Source organism: Lepus europaeus, chromosome 16 (genome assembly GCF_033115175.1).
Source record: "Lepus europaeus isolate LE1 chromosome 16, mLepTim1.pri, whole genome shotgun sequence".
Lineage (NCBI taxonomy): Eukaryota > Metazoa > Chordata > Mammalia > Lagomorpha > Leporidae > Lepus > Lepus europaeus.
Genome location: NC_084842.1, coordinates 36,420,466 through 36,438,293, shown reverse-complemented (window position 1 = coordinate 36,438,293; position 17,828 = coordinate 36,420,466). Strand labels below are relative to the sequence as shown.

At 37.0% G+C, this 17,828-nt stretch overlaps 1 long non-coding RNA gene and 1 pseudogene across 1 annotated transcript in view; one reads left to right on the top strand and one right to left on the bottom strand.

Moving 5' to 3' along the window:
- Positions 1-2,372, top strand: part of LOC133775332 (uncharacterized) — a 78,766-nt gene extending 76,394 nt beyond the window's left edge. Inside the window, exon 3 of the long non-coding RNA XR_009868225.1 lies at positions 1,476-2,372. This is a non-coding gene — a long non-coding RNA (uncharacterized LOC133775332). The remainder of the gene's footprint in view (positions 1-1,475) is intronic.
- Positions 2,373-12,608: 10,236 nt separating this feature from the next.
- LOC133775066 (polyribonucleotide nucleotidyltransferase 1, mitochondrial-like) overlaps positions 12,609-17,828 on the bottom strand; it is a 144,022-nt pseudogene continuing 138,802 nt past the window's right edge.

Here is a 17,828-nt window from a genome sequence, read left to right as displayed (position 1 = left end):
TAGGTAAAACTATGAATTTTTCTCCATTCGGTGGAACAAGGACTTAAAATATAAATGTTTATTGAACAGCAAGAAAGAAAATTATGCTTCTTGGAAATCTTAGTCCATTAACAATGAATTGATTTTTGACATTGTCATATTGATCACCACCAATATCATATATATCCAAAACTGGTACCTACAGGGACTGTGATCTGTCCAATACCTTATGAGGGTATTTCAAAAAGTTCATGGAAAAGGGAATTAAAAATAAGTTTATTTGGGTTCAAAAGATTCTTGGAATCCATGCAAACACAGTTTTTCCACAAAAATGTTCAAGGAAATGCATATTAATGAGGGCAGGAGCCTCATCAACACTTCTTTACTTCCACATTCCAAAGATCCTGTGCATAGTAGATCCTCAATAAATAATAGTTGGATTTGTAAATGAATGAACTAATTCATAAATTTATATAGGAGATGACTGAATTAGAAATGTCAAAGAAGAAATTGATTTAAAAGTGGTATGAAAAGAAACATTAAAAAATGAAACAAAACATGAAGTTTTAATCTGATTTGATCAATTTAGTAAATCACAAACATTGAAAAGGTTTACTTAGGTAGCCCAGCGTCTGCCAGGTTGAGTCACGTGAATGCTCAGACTTTCAGAGATTTGTTCTTTACCCTCCTCCAAATGACTTCTGTCTTCCTCTGCTTGTTTGCCTTTACCATCCTTTAGGTGAAATGCTAAGATCAAAGCTATTGGAACTGCCCCTTGGTCTGTTCAACAGAAAGATAAAGAAATCTAGAAAATTTCTGTTTTCTTGATGAGGCTTGTGCTTTGGAGACCCATCTTGACTTTAACTCAGTTGCAAAGAATGTTGCTCCAGGTTCCTGCTTCTCCTGATGTCACTTCATCTAGGGGAAACCAGTGGCTCAAGAGTAGAAAGGGAATCAGGAAGACTTGAGCTATTTGTTCTGATAAATGCCTGGTACCTAGATGCTTTATATCTGTGGACCATAAGCAGTCTTGGGAAATGTCTTGAAGGAAGATCTTTGAAATATGTTTAGCTTTACTCAAAAGGCCAATCCTCAAAAAATATAATAGTTCCTGAAGTCTTAAGCATTTCATGACTCATAAGGAACAGACATTCCAGCATCCCTCTCACAGTGCCTGGGATGTTAAAATACCATTTAGATCCTTGAAGTAAGTTGATATTTTCACCTCATAAAAATACCTCTGCATGTTCACCTGAAAAGAAGAAAAATGTGACATTTTCTGGTGGCTTTCATGAAGAGTCCCAGTACCCTCTTTCAAAAGAAATGGAAAAGTCTTCAATTCCAGATGCTGGGAGATGGAGGAAGGTAGGAAATTAGTATCTGTACTTCTAATAACAGTGTATTGTTTTCCACAAAATGTGAAGTGCTTTGTGGGATATGCATAAATATTGTCCAGACAAGTCTTTGTTTATCTTTGATTTCTGTTCTGCTTGCAGGTTATTCAAAGGCAAGAATTTCAGCGAGAGTTGGATTCATTCTTGGATATCAGTGAACCATCCTGAACTTCCTACGCGTCATTTCTCTGGCTCTCTAAACCCAGTGAACAGATGCTAGCTCTAATGTATATCAGGACATCCTTATTTTGTCACTGCTGGGGTACCACAGCCTTGCCATCTAATTTGCTGGTCTTTCTCCTCTATTGAAATTAATATTTGAAATGTGAAAACCTCAACATTAGCACCGAATATTTTAAACATTTTATAGCCCTTCAGCTGTTCTGTAGTGCCAGTTTGTTTTCCATTCCCCTTGACATCTCACAATGCTAAGTGCCCAGTGACAGCCTGTAGAGGTTTCGCCATAATCCACCTTTATCCATTAACAGACACTCAATCACTAAAGTGCTTACTAGACTAAACATATTTATCCAACCAAATCACACTTTACAATGCAAATCTGCCAATCAGACCCCGGCTATTAACAAGGAACTGCTTTAAGGGGATTTTGGTGTTTGTGCTGTGAAGAGCCTGCTTACCTCCAACAAACCACTAAACCAAATTAACATAGCTGTATCCTCATAAAAGAAACCAGATATCCTGTTGTGAAAATAGAGAGCTTGGTGGGACAGGCCTCCTTTGATGGCTAACAGTGTGGCAGACAAGGCTTCAGACTTCAAATCTGGCTACCACCAAGTCATTACAAACCGCCAGCATCAAGCTTTTGATAACTTTAAAAGCAAAATAAAAATGTAGCGTTGGGGTAACTCAGTAAGTCGTCAACTTATTCAGTTACTATTATAATTGCAGTAAGTGCTGTAATTGTTGGATAAGGCTCCTTAATTCTAATTGCTCCTTCAACCAAGATCATGTTGTAAAAGTGCTTGCATTAGCCAAAAATAAAATCCAAGAGACACAAATGTGGTAGTAATAATAATTCTTTTTATTGGCCTGGCGGAGAGGAAGAGAACAAAGCTTTAAAAACTTCAAAGTTCTAAAGAGAAAAAAAAAATCAGAATTGGAGAAACTCATATACTCTTTGCCCCTTTATTAGACCAATACTTACTAAGTGCCATCACCACAACTTAAGGGTTTGACAATGTTTTTTTCTAGTTTGCAGGAAAGTTACGCCATCCATGTTGCCATACTGATTTAAGATTTCTGTCACAAACTACACAACACAGCCCTGTATATCCTCACTCAGAACTCTTAATCGCTTCAGACTTATTGGTATTATACCTCCTTTAAATTCCAATATTTTAAGGCAGCTTTGACACTTGTAGGGTTTGTGGTAATTTTTTTCCCCCACTTAGCAAGCAAGAGAAGAAAGGTGGAATTTACTCACAGTTAAGCTACAGACACAAAGTAAATAGTAATTCGTAAAATAATAGGCCATTGTGCCACACAGAAAAAGAACGCTACTGTATCTCAACTCCACACTTCTGGTACTAAAATGAAATATGAATTTCCACTCTTTACTGTTTATCAAAAATAATGAGCACTTTCTTATTTTAGTAGACTTTATAGGCACTTCTGGGGAAAATATTATGTGCAACTAGAACAAGTTTCATTTTGGAGGCCACTCTTCATTCTGGAATAATTTCCAAAGTGAATAAACCATCTCGTGTGCATTTTCCCAAAGATCCACTGAGTAAAAACTTCAAGAAAACTAGAAGTTAAATTGTCATGCAGCAAAAACCCAGCGGTTTGCTAGAAATATTTTAGGAACATTGGGTGTATTTCTGAAACAGGAATGATAAATAAGTTCTTGCTTATGTGTGTATATATTTAGTCTGTCTACTACTCTCTTCTCTCATGGCATAGGAATGAATTGAGAGAGTTACTAGAGGAAGCATGACATATTTGTGGGCCATACTGTTGTGGTAAAATGTGTGTAAAACTAACCTCAATGGCCTACTTAGTAAAAATGTAGGAACAAATGCCAGTGTTTTTGTACATGTGTGAAGTTGTGTAATTTTTTCAACATTTGAATGAATAAGAACATCCTACAGACATATAAGGATTCTATTTATTTTATGCACACCAATTAAGGTTCTCATACAATTACCTACATTGTGTTTATGAAAAAAATCTGAGATTTAGATCTGAAAGTAATAAATACTATTTTTTAAGGACAAGCATTGAGTGAGAAAATACTCCATGGAATCATAGTGGATAACAAAATAGAAACATTTTGCCTTTTGCTTGGAAATCATTTTTCCCCCTCAGGTGGGCTTTGGTATAGTTAAGATGCCCCTTGGAACACCTGTATGTGGTACTGGAAGGTCTGGATTTGAATTCTCACCCCACTTCCAGTTTCAGCTACCTGCTAATGGGAGGCAGCAGGTAATATTTCAAGTAGTGCTGTCCCTGCCAGACACATGGGGGACATGGATTGATATTGGTCCTTTCAGTTTCAGCCTGGCCCAGCCTCAGTTGTTATGTGTTTTTGGGGCAGTGAACCAGAGGATGGAAAATTTCTCTGCCTCTCTCTCTCTTGTTCTCTTTCTCTTTCTCTCTCTCTCATTCTCTCCTCCTTTCAAATTTAATGAAAAAAAAAACACCTTTTTTTCTTTTTTTTTTAATTAAACTTTTATTTAATGAATATAAATTTCCAAAGTACAGCTTATGGATTACAATGGCTTCCCCCTCCATAACTTCCCTCCCACATGCAACCCTCCCCTTTCCCGCTCCCTCTCCCCTTCCTATCACATCATGATTCATTTTCAATTCTCTTTATATACAAAAGATCAGTTTAGTATATATTAGGTAACGATTTCAACAGTTTGCCCCCATATAGCAACACAAAGTGAAAAAAAAAAATACTGTTGGAGTACTAGTTATAGCATTAAATAAGAGTGTACAGCACATTAAAGACAGAGATCCTACATAATATTTTTTTAAAAAATTAATTAATTTTCTATGCCATTTCCAATTTAACACCAGGTTTTTATTTTCTCATTTCCAATTATCTTTATATACAGAAGATCGATTCAGTATATAATTAGTAAAGACCTCATCAGTTTGTACCCATGCAGAAACACAAAGTGTAAAAATACTGTTTCAGTACTAGTTATAGCATCACTGCACATTAGACAACACATTAAGGACAGATCCTACATGGGATGTAAATACACAGTGACTTCTGTTGCTGACTTAACAATTTGACACTCCTGTTCATGGCGTCAGTAATCTCCCTAGGCTCTAGTCATGAGTTGCCAGGGCTATGGAAGCCTTTAGAGTTCGCTGACTTTGATCTTATTCCAATAGGGTCACAGTCAAAGTGGAAGTTCTCTCCTCCCTTCGGAGAAAGGTACCTCCTTCTTTGATGGCCCCGTTCTTTCTACTGGGATCTCACTAACAGAGATCTTTCATTTAGGTCTTCTTCTTTTTTTCTTTTCCATGGTATCTTGGCTTTCCATGCCTACAATACTCTCATGGGCTCTTGAGCCAGATCTGAATGCCTTAAGGGCTGATTCTGAGGCCAGAGTGTTGTTTAGGACATCTGCCATTCTATGAGTCTGCTGTGTATCCTGCTTCCCATGTTGGATCTTTCTCTCCCTTTTTGATTCTATCAGTTAGTATTAGCAGACACTTGTCTTGTTTGTGTGATCCCTTTGATTCTTAGACCTATCGGAGCCATCGAATGTGAACTGCAATTGATCACTTGGACTAGTGAGATGGCATTGGTACATGCCACCTTGATGGGATTGTATTGGAATCCCCTGGCACATTTCTAACTCCATCATTTGGGGCAAGACTGATTGTGCATGTCCCAAATTGTGCATCTCCTCCCTCTCTTTTTCCACTCTGAAATTTAACAGGGATCACTTTTCAGTTAAAATTTAAACACCTAAGAATAATTGTTTGTTATTTACAGAGTTCAACCACTAGTACTAGAACAACAACAACAACAAATACTAAAAAGGATAAAGTATTACATTGTACATCTAGAGTCAGGACAAAAGCTGATCAGTTCATTGTTTCTTATAGTGTCCATTTCACTTCAACAGGTTTCCCCTTTGGTGCTCAGTTGTCGCCAATCAGGGAAAACAAATGATATCTGTCTCTTTGGGACTGGCTTAATTCACTCAGCATGATGTTTTCCAGATCCCTCCATCTTGTTGCAAATGACTGGGTTTCATTGTTCCTTACTGCTGCATAGTATTCTATGGAGTACATGTCCCATAATTTCTTTATCCAGTCTACTGTTGATGGGCATTTGGGTTGGTTCCAGGTCTTAGCTATTGTGAATTGAGCTGCAATAAACATTAATGTGCAGATGGCTTTTTTATTAGCCAAATTAATTTCCTTTGGGTAAATTCCAAGGAGTGGGATGGCTGGGTTGTATGGTAGGGTTATGTTCAGGTTTCTGAGGAATCTCCAGACTGACTTCCATAGTGGCTTAACCAGTTTGCATTCCCACCAACAGTGAGTTAGTGTCCCTTTTTCCCCACATCCTCTCCAGCATCTATTGTTGGTAGATTTCTGGATGTGAGCCATTCTCACCGGGGTGAGGTGAAACCTCATTGTGGTTTTGATTTGCATTTCTCTGATTGCTAGTGATCTTGAACATTTTTTCATGTGTCTGTTGGCCATTTGGATTTCCTCTTTTGAAAAATGTCTATTGAGGTCCTTGGCCCATCTCTTCAGTGGGTTGTTTGTTCTGTTGTTGTGGATTTTCTTGATTTCTTTGTAGATTCTGGTTATCAACCCTTTATCTGTAGTATAGTTTGCAAATATTTTTTCCCATTCTGTCGGTTTCCTATTCACTTTCCTGACTGTTTCTTTTGAAGTACAGAAACTTCTCAATTTGATGCAATCCCAATAGTTAATTTTGGCTTTGACTGCCTGTGCTCCTGGGGTCTTTTCCAAGAAGTCTTTGCCAATACCTATATCTTGCAGGGTTTCTCCAATGCTCTCTAATAATTTGATGGTTTGGGGTCATAGATTTAAGTCTTTAATCCACGTTGAGTGAATTTTTGTGTAAGGTGAAAGGTATGGGTCTTGCTTCAAGCTTCTGCACATGGAAATCCAATTTTCCCAGCACCATTTATTGAATAGACTGTCCTTATTCCAGGGATTCATTTTGGATCTTTGATCAAATATAAGTTGGCTGTAGATGTTCGGATTGATTTCTGGTGTTTCTATTCTGTTCCATTGGTCTATCCATCTGTTTCTGTACCAGTACCATGCTGTTTTGATAACAACTGCCCTGTAGTATGCCCTGAAATCTGGTATTGTGATGCCTCCGGCTTTGTTTTTGTTGTACAAGATTGCTTTGGCTATTCGAGGTCTTCTGTGTCTCCATATGAATTTCAGCATCATTTTTTCCAGATCTGAGAAGAAGGTCTTCGGTATCTTGATTGGTATTGCATTGAATGTATAAATTGCTTTTGGGAGAATAGACATTTTGATGATATTGATTCTTCCAGTCCATGAGCATGGAAGATTTCTCCATTTTTTGGTATCCTCTTCTATTTCTTTCTTTAAGGTTTTGTAGTTTTCATCGTAGAGATCTTTAACGTCCTTGGTTAAGTTTATTCCAAGGTATTTGATTGTTTTTGTAGCTATTGTGAATGGGATTGATCTTAGAAGTTCTTCCTCAGCCGTGGCATTGCCTGTGTATACAAAGGCTGTTGATTTTTGTGCATTGATTTTATATCCTGCTACTTTGCCAAACTCTTCGATGAGCTCCAGTAGTCTCTTAGTAGAGTTCTTTGGGTCCCCTAAATAAAGAATCATATCATCTGCAAAGAGGGATAGTTTGAGTTCTTCCTTCCCGATTTGTATCCCTTTAATTTCTTTTTCTTGCCTAATAGCTCTGGCCAAAACTTCGAGAACTATATTGAATAGCAGTGGTGAGAGTGGGCATCCCTGTCTGGTACCAGATCTCAGCGGAAATGCTTCCAACTTTTCCCCATTCAATAGGATGTTGGCAGTGGGTTTTTCATATATTGCTTTGATTGTATTGAGGAATGTTCCTTCCATACCCAGTTTGCTTAGAGTTTTCATCAGGAAAGGGTGTTGTATTTTATCAAATGCATTCTCTGCGTCTATTGAGAGAATCATATGGTTTTTCTTCTGCAGCCTGTTAATGTAGTGTATTACGTTGATTGTTTTGCGGACGTTGAACCATCCTTGCATACCAGGGATAAATCCCACTTGGTCTGGGTGGATGATCTTTCTGATGTGTTGTTGCATTCTATTGGCCAGAATTTTATTGAGTATTTTTGCATCTATGTTCATCAGGGATATTGGTCTGTAATTCTCTTTCAATGCTGCATCTTTTTCTGGCTTAGGAATTAAGGTGATGCTGGCTTCATAGAAAGAATTTGGGAGGATTCCCTCTTTTTCGATTGTTCTGAATAGTTTGAGAAGAATTGGAATTAGTTCTTCTCTAAATGTCTTGTAGAACTCAGCAGTGAATCCATCTGGTCCTGGGCTTTCTTTGTTGGGAGGGCCTTTATTACTGTTTCAATTTCTGTGTCAGTTATGGGTCTGTTTAGGTTTTCTATGTCTTCCTGGTTCAATTTAGGTAGGTTGTATGTGTCCAAGATTCTGTCCATTTCTGATAGATTTCCCTGTTTGCTGGCATACAAGTCCTTGTAGTAATTTCTGATGATTCTTTTTATTTCTGTGGTGTCTGTTGTTATGTTTCCTTTTTCATCTCTGATCCTATTCATTTGGGTCTTTTCTCTTCTTTTTTTAGTTAGTTGGGCCAATGGGGTGTCAATTTTGTTTATTTTTTCAAAAAACCAGCTCCTTGTTTGGCTGATTTTTTGTAATGTTTTTTTGGATTCAATCCTGTTGATTTCTTCTTTGATTTTAATTATTTCCCTTCTTCTACTGAGTTTGGGTTTGGTTTGCTGCAGATTTTCTAGATCCTCTAATGTGTTTGCCATTTGATCTATTGAGTTCTTCATTTCATTGTGGTTTTTTGTCACTATCTTAGTTTCATGTTCTACTAGTTGTTTCATTTCATTTTGATTCCTCCTTAATATTTCATTTTCACGGGAGAGATTTTCTATCTTGTCCATGAAGGATTTCTGTAGTTCAAGAATTTGTTTTTGAGAACTTCTTAATGTTCTTATCAATTTTTTGAGATCTGCTTCTTGCATTTCCCCTATCTCTTCATCTTCATAATCTTGCATTGGCGTGTCTTTCTCATTTGGGGGTGTCATAGTGTCTTCCTTGCTCTTGTTACCTCGGCTTCTATGTTTGTTGTTTGGCATGTTGGAGATAATTTATGTTTTTTTTTTTTTCCTGTGGTGTTTTTTTTTCTCGTTATACTATGCCTCTAAGTGAGCTGTCTGCTTTGTTGGATCCTTAGGGGCTGTGATGGGTGTGGCCAGAGAGCTATGCTTGATTCTTCAGGTTTAAGGCTGTGCAAAGAGTGACTCTCCCAGATTGCTCACTCCCTTGCTCCTTGCTGGATTGCTCTCTCTCTCTCTCTCTCTCTCTCTCTCTCCTCTCTCTCTCTCTCTTTTTTTTTTTTTTTTGACTCAGTTGGGAGTGGATTGAGGGTACTTGAAATCTGGCCTCTGTGAGTATTCGTTTGATCTACCCCTGGGACCACAGAAAGAGTTTATGCAGCCCTCAATGTGTTCTCGAGTTTTGCTAAAGTTACTGAGTTTGGCTGCGCTTTACATATGTAAAATCGCGGTGCTCTTTGTTTTGCTTGGTGAGTGAAGGGAGAGGCCTCTGTTTCCCCTGCCCCCCCAATGTCTCGGGTTTCTGAGGTCTTTGTCTTACCCTCCTCCGTTGGTTCCCACGCTGGCGAGATTCTGTGGCTCGTCTCCCGCCCCTCTGCTCGTCTCCCACTGTTGGTTTTCCACGCGGTGGGCTCCCTGTAGGTCCTCTGTTTCACATACACTGGATCCGGAAGCATTTCCTCTGCAGTTTTTTTCTTGAGTCTTTTCCTGAGGCTACAGTAATTCCACTTTTATGAAACTTTATTTTCCCAAACTACGGTGCACGTCCTCAGTATCCGCCATCTTGGCTCCGCCCCCAAAACACCTTTTTTTCTAACTAAGCTATAACGGGACAATTTTCATATACTTTTTTATGGTATTGCTATTTTTTCTTGCATGATGGTTTTTTATTTCTTTTTTTTTTTTTTTGCATAGGAATACCAAGCATTCACTATTTAGTTTTGGATTTTGAAGCTGCTTTTCCTAGCAATGTATCTCTCGAGGAGAAGTATGAACAATGCAGTTAGTAAATACAGTATTGACATGGACACTGTATTGGAGTGGTAGAAGAACCAGGAAACACACTCTATTTTAGAGTTACTCATCAATGGAATTCTGAAAAATTTCATAAAATGTTTCCAGGAATTTTACAAATACATTATGTGGAGGACTGAAAGAAGAGAGAGGAGATAGATTTCTCAGGACCTTCTTCCCGGTCTCCCACATGGGGTGCAGGGGCCCAAGGACTTGCGCCATCTTCTACTGCTTTCCCAGCCCACAGTAGGAAGTGGAGCAGCCGGGTCTCAAACTAGCACCCATATGGGATGCCAGCGCTTCAGGCCAGGGCGTTAGCCCACTGCACCACAGTGCCGGCCCCCAAAATTTAATTTCTTAGTTGCATTAGCCACATTTCAAGTGTTCAATATTTACATATAAGTTAAAGGTTCTTATTTGTATAAAACAAATATACAATCTTTCTATTGCTGAAGGAACTTTCTGTTGGACAGCACTACCCCACAATGATGGCAATCAGAGGGGTAAGTATTTAAAATATTAATGCTACACTTTATTCTTTATCTACTGTGTAAAAATGAAACTTTTCTGTTAAGAACATACATATATATATTTATGGAAATCAAATAGTTTAAATTTAATTTTTCATTTTCAATGAATCATCAATATTTCAGCAAGTGTGTAGCAATAGTGACTGCATGCTATTTTATACACAAGTTTTATAATTAATATTTATTGATTAAATACATATGTCTAAAAAAATCTTTGGTTTAGCCAGCTTATTTTTTTCTTTTGGCCACCTAAAGTTTAATATTTGAGGAACCCCAAGTCCTGAATTTACACATATTTTCATGAAGTTTATAAAACATTACACATTGTTGATTATTTCTTTTATGTACCATTTGCCTTCCTTTGATGGAACTATAACATAATATTTTAAATGATGGCAATGAACAATGTGACATATATTATTAATAATTACATTAATCTCCACACATGACTACTTCAAGCCATTTAATAATTATAAACATAATTGTGCCAGTTCTTATGCCAAAAATATCCATATGTTAGCAATATTCACACTCAAAAATGATCTGGTTCTATTTTATGCATAAATAATTTTTGTGTGTTTAGCTACATTTGAAAAATGTATGCACTACTTCATGCTAGTAGAGTCCACTTTTATTACTCCAGAATATTTATGATTTTGTGACTAATTTGTATGGGGTCAAATAAAAATGGGTTAAATTAGCTCTCTCAACTCTTTATTGTGTCTGTTAACTGTTCTGAAGAAATAGACACTAGTTTTGGAAATGGCAAGTTCCAGTTCATGGAGCAATAGAAGGCAAGAAAAGCTGTTGGTGCAAAGAAGTGACCTATCACTAAGGGTAAGCTGTCCCCATGAAGAAAAAAAAGATATATAGGAAGAAATCCATTACAACCACATACATGGTGTGGTTGTATTTCTAAGTTTTCCACATACATATTAGAATTATAAGAACAAAAGTGTAATATTTCATCAGAGATATAAATGGTTGAATTTTAATAAGCATTTGTTTATTTCTAGTGTAAATGCAAACAAGCCAATATAGGTTATTTTAAAAAGAAAAGAATGGTACATGTAAATGAGTCTTTTCATACAAATAATTAGAATGTACTTATACTATATACAAATTACACATTATTTGATGATACTACTAATATTCTTTTAAAAAATTACTGGAAAAATTAGATGATGATTTTGAAATAGGGTCTTCCATTGCAATATGGCTTCTGGCATTGGGAGTTTTGACAACAATTATAGCTGGAGACTGAAGGGTTTTGCGAGAAAGCCTCAGTCTTCCACTTGTGGGATCATGTCCAAAGTATTTCACCTGGATTCTTTGGCCAGCTTCTGATCCCAAGGCAGTGGGATGCTCAGTCTTTCACTGATCAAGTTGTGTGTTATGAAGTTACTGTAATCATTCTGGATATAATTTTACCATCACTCCAAAGTCTCTGATTTCAGTTATTGTGGCAGCATAAACTGCTCCAAATTCTAACTGTTGCTTCTGATCATCTTTGCAGATTTAAATAATGAAGTCTCTTGCTTCATGCATGGTGCTAGGCATTGGGACAAATATAGAAAATGTTTTTTCATCCATCTGGTTAATAGTTACACCTGTTTTAGCCCGAGATTTTTTTTAAATGTATCCACTTAGTCCAACAAATTTTGCTCGTTTTTGATAATGGAACTTGAACAGTTTCTACAATAGGTCCATTTTTTTCTAGATGCTCTAGTTTTTGAAATAGTTTTATTCATAATCTGTACTATCTTCTTCTTTGCCACTGAACCTTGCTGAATGCCCTCCATTAAAATTGTTATTGGTAGTCTAGGTAATTTAATATCAGCCTGTAATTCCATTATTCCCTTATTAGTGGCAGTTATTTTGAAATCCATATTACCATCACAGTCTTCAATTCCCAGAATACCTGTTAATAATTGTCCTTTATGTCCTTGTTCTCAGAACTATTTTTGGTGACCAATCCTTTTGCTATACCTGCTACAGGAGATGAATCCTGCATCCATTAATGATAAACTTGCACCCCACGCAGGTGCCATAGAAGATGACCCATTTTACTCTAAGACCTTCAAATGTGACCTTCATAGTGAAATGAGAAGCTTTGAGAACAACAGAATATAAAACTTTCTCTGCAGGAGCACCATGCCCAAGTTCTTTTCTATTTATACCTGTGACTACCAATTTCATTAGTTGCATAAAGAGGAAACTCACACTGCAACATGAAAATTTTACATTTTATTCCAATTACAGCTATTCTAATTTGATCATGATCTGACCTAATACTGGATTTTAATAAATCAAATGTAACTGTACAAAGCATTTTTTTGAAATAATGCTGATCTGTAAAGAGTTTTGAACATATCTACCTAACAGCTTATATTCCTAAGTGAAGTCAAATCTTGTCCATCCCATCTCTTGTATTCATGCAAAATAATACTTCTAAAAACATCCTTTGTAATGACATTGAAGGATTCTATTGTTTCATATGGATCAACTTCAGGAAATTTTTGTTTTAGTTGTTCCTCTGTGTCTAGTCTTATCTTGCTAATAGCTTCATTTCTGGAAATTTTACCATGTTCATAGTCTGTAAAAACTGCACAGAGTTTCTTCATGGCAAGTTTATGAGCATATTTCACAATCTATGGTGAAGGATGAATAACTTCTTAGATGTCCTCTTGGTAATTTCAATTTCTTTTACCGATTGCTGGATGTCCTGAATGATTTGTTGAGTATGTTTCATTCCCACTATGATAGCATGGCAAAGACCTTCTGTAAAATGTTTTCCATAGAGAATTCCAACATGACAATCTCTAGCAACCACTCAATCCAAACTACTAAAAAAATTTGTTTTTAAAAAATATTTATTTATTTATTTATTTGAGAGGTAGAGTTACAGACAGAAAGAGGGAGAGACAGAAAGAGGTTCCCTCCCCAAATGGCCACAATGGCGGGAGCTGGCCTATCCAAAGCCAGGAGCCAGGAGCTACTTCTGGGTCCCTACATGGGTGCATGAGCCCAAATACTTGGGCTATTTTCTACTGCTTTCCCAGGCCATAACAGAGAGCTGGATTGGAAGAGGAGCAGCTGAGACTTGAACCGGTGCCCTAATGGGATGCTGGCACCTTTACCTGCTATACCAGAGCCCAGCCCCAGAAGACATTTCTTTTTGTGTTGAGTTAACAACACATTCCCCATCAATCATTCCTATTCAGACTGCCCCAACATGTCCATTCCAAGAAATGTCTGATAATGTGAGAGCTACAGAAGTGCTATTACAAGGACATCAGGTTCATTAAAACCAGTTATTGCTTACAGATTGCAAAGGATTTGTGTATAAATAAGTAACCAGCTGGGAAGAGAGATCTTATTCAACAACGTGTTATTCAACTTGCAAGAATTTCTTTATCGGAAGAACCAGTTTCTCTTCTAAGACAGTTTGTGGGAATTTTACCTGCTGCAGCAGCCTTCTGTCTGTAATCAACCAGCGAGGGCATGAACCAGGAAGGTGGTAATTTTGTTTTGCTGACTGCTATGACCATCACTGCAGTGTCTTCTGACTGTACTATAGCAGAGCCATCTGCGAATCTGGCCAGTCTTCCAGAGGATATTTCCAATTTTCTGTTGCCCAATTCCACTGCCACAACTCGGGACCCAGCGCTACCCCTTAGTGCTTGCACCTGCAAGTGTGTGAGTACCTGATCTGGCAGATGAGGGAACAGTGCCCAAAGGCGGGAGCAGATGTACCACAAGAAGGGCCTCCACACCACTAATTTTTCCAGTTCTGATCAACTGATCAACTGAATGATTGTTCATATAGTACACACATGAAAGAAATAATGAAAGTAAAATAATAGTTTATTTTACTGATTTGAGGTTAATGATTGTTATATGAAAATTCAAATATTGGTCACATGATTACTATCTCAATATTAGCATGTAAATCCAAACCACACTTTTACAGAAGAGAACACCAACCAAATGTATGGAGGAAAAGATAATCTTTTCAATAAATGATGCTGGCAAAACTGGACAAAATATATAAAAGAATGAAGTTAGATACTTTCCTCTCACCATATACAAAAGTCAACTCTAGATGGATAAAGATCTAACTGTAAGACCAGAAACCATGAAAATACTAGAAGAAAATATAAATATAGTGGAAATACTGATATAGGTGGTGACTTTTTGTGTAAGACCCTAAAAGCACAGGTAACAAAAATAAAACTAGACAAATCGGATTTTATCAAACTCAGAATCTTCTGCGCAGCCAAAGAAATAGTTAACAAAGTGAAGAAATATCCTACAGAATAGGAGAAAACACTTACAAGCTACTTATCTGGCCAAGTATGGACTGCACGCTCAGCCCCCTGCCTCTCTGCTGAGCCGCCCACCTGGTCTGGCCAGGTGTAATCTCTCCACTCAACATGTAACCTCACTCTCCCCCCCTTCAGAGCAACGGCACTCTCTCTCAGGTTCTTCCTGGAGAGGTGCCCATCTGTTCTTACAGATGTCCCTTCCCTAATAAACCTTGCTATTTTACCTCCCATTAAAAAAAAATCTAGAATATATCAGCAACTCAAAAAAACCCCTCAACAATAGAAAAAGCTAATCCAGTGAATAAATGGGCAAAGGACACAAGTAGACAGTTCTCAAAAGAAGAAATACAAATGGTCAAAAAATGTATGAGAAAATGCTCAGTATCAGTCACCATCAGGGAAATGCAAGTCAAAACCACAGTGAGACATGACTTCGCTTTATCAAAATGGCTATTACCCCAAAACAGAGTGCAACAAATACTGGTGAGGATGTGGAGAAAGAGGAACTTTTATATGTGTGGGATGACGCAGCCACTGTGGAAAATGGTATGGAGATTTCTCTTAAAGTACAAACGCAAGGCCAGTGTATTGGTGCAGCAGGTTAAGTCATTGCCTGTGATACTGGAATCCCATATCAGAGTACTGGTTTGAGTCCTGACTGCTCCACTTCTGAAACTCCTCTCTGCTAATGCACCTGGGAAAACAGGCCCAAGTGCTTGGGGCACTGCCACCAAAGTGGGAGACCTGGATAGAATTCTAGGCTCCTGGCTTCAGCCTGACCCAGCCCTAACCATTGCAACCAGTTGAGGAATAAACCAATGAAAAGAATATAGACATCTCTCCCCTACCCTGTCTCTCCCTCTTTCTGTAACTCTGCCTGAAAGTAAATCCTTAAAATATCAGCAACAGCAACAACAACAACAACAACAAAAGACAAACTACAAGTGGAACTGCCATATGATCCCACTACTGGTTATATACACAAAAGACATGAACTCATTGTATCAAAGAGATACCTGCTTCACCCTGTTTATATCAGCACTACTCACAATAGTCAAAATATGTAATTGTCCAAGGTATCCATCATCAGACAAATGGAAAAAGAAAAACTGGTATATATACACAATGGAATATTATTCCATTATAAAAAAGAATGAAATTTTGTCATTTGTAGGAAAATAGACACAATTGTAGGGCATTAAGAGTGAAATAAGCCAGATAGAGAAAGTCAACTGCCACATTTTCTTCCTTATTTGTGGGAGAAAAAAAATCTTGCCCCGAACACAGATATGGATTTTTAGAGGCTGGGAGGGATGGGAAGGATAAAATGTTTTTGGATAAAAAAAAAGAGGAAGCTGAGTGTGGTTCATTAATTATGACAAAGATACTAATATGAGAGGTTAATGGGGAAATGCAGTGAAAGTTGTATGGGACTTCTTCATATCACTACCTCAATTTCTGTTTTGTGAATTTAAAACTTTTCTGAAATAAAATATAAATAGAAAAAGGTAACACAATCCTACACCAAATATTTGTTTCTTTTTTATTGCTAACATTGATTCTCTCCATGCTTGTGAGTCATTTGTGAAGATATGATCATAATTACTTATATATATTCAGTGTGCTAAGGTGTCTTCTTACGGATTTCACAACTAAATAATCCTAAATGACCTAATGGGCTCACACAAGGAATTCTATGCTCAAACTTATTTGGAATTTTCACATTGAGTGAGACAAGAAAATCCGTTCATTTTAAGGACTAATCTTTATGCCCATTATCTCTTCTTTTTCTTGTGTTTATTTTTAAAATCCAGTTTTAACAAAAGTTTGTGGAATAACGACTTACATTGAGGAAGTGAGTCAATGTCTCCAAGAAATAAAAAGATTGTATTATGAGTATAGTAATGTCCATTCATTTTAAGTTGTAAAACTGGGTGGTGAGGCAGAGAAACTAAGTGGATTTTTATGGATAAAATGGGTATGGATCCTGGGAATTCAAAAAATGCTAAATTGAAGAAGACTTTTTGAAGATGGGTTAAAATTAAGATGTATGTTTTTAGTGACATAAGAATTTGTACTTAAGTTGGTTCCCGTGAATATCTTTCTACTTACGTAAGCAGAGACATTCCTATTTACAGAGACTTAAAAATCCTACTATCTGTTTTTCAATATGATATTTTTGAAAGGAGCTGTTTTGCTGTTCATTTGAATGAGTGATGAATGACATTTTATTTTTAATTTTTTTTGTTAAATAAATTTCTATCACTTTGGGTTTTAACAATGTATATAAAGTAGAATTTGCAGCATACAAATTGATATCATTGTTTTAACATACAAAAAAAAATCTAGTCTCATTTTTCTACCACATCCATAGTCTTTCAAAATACTTTTCTAGTGCTTGAAATTCTTTCGTTCTAGGGCCATGGGGTAAAATGAGGATTTGACAAAAGTCAAATATGGTCAAAATTTCCTCTCTAGCATACAGTTGTATGATGGTTAACAAAAATAGGAGTCACTATACCTACACTTTTGGCTGTCTGATTATGAGTGAAATTAGTTTTCTTAGTCTTCAGTAGCAGTTCTGTTTTGTATTCCAGTTGTAATATAAATTGTAGCTATCAACTATTACTGATATTTCAAATTAGTTAAAAAATAATTTGGAATGATGGTTCGAAATGACAATGAGAAAATTACTTACTTTATATTGCCTTCTGAAATGGACTTAAAGCCTAAATTAGAAAGTAAAAAATAATTTCTTTAAAAGGAATCAATACATTATCATGTAGGATACTCCCTGGAAATTCTTAATTGTATTTTTAAAATATATGTGTATATATTTTAAAGAGTTTATTTATTTATTATGAGAGGTAGAGTTACAGACAGAGAGAGGGAAGAGGCAAGGAGAAAGGTCTTCCATTCACGGGTTCACTCCTCAAAAGGCTGAAACGACTGGAGCTGAGCAGATCTGAAGCCAGGAGCCAAGGCTTCTTCTGCTCTCTCATGTGGGTACGGGAGCCCAAGCACTTCGGCCATCCTTTGCTTTCTCAGGCCATAAGCATAGAGCTGGATTGGAAGAGGAGAAGCCGGGACTCAAACCAGCCCCCATATGGAATGCCAGAGCCACAAGTGGAGTCAGCCTACTGTGCCACAGTGCCATCTCCAATTTAGTTGTATTTTAATACAGAATTATATGCACTCTTTTAAAAGTATTTAATGACTTGAGAGAGAAATCCCATCCAGTGATTTATACTCCAAATCCCACAGTGGTCT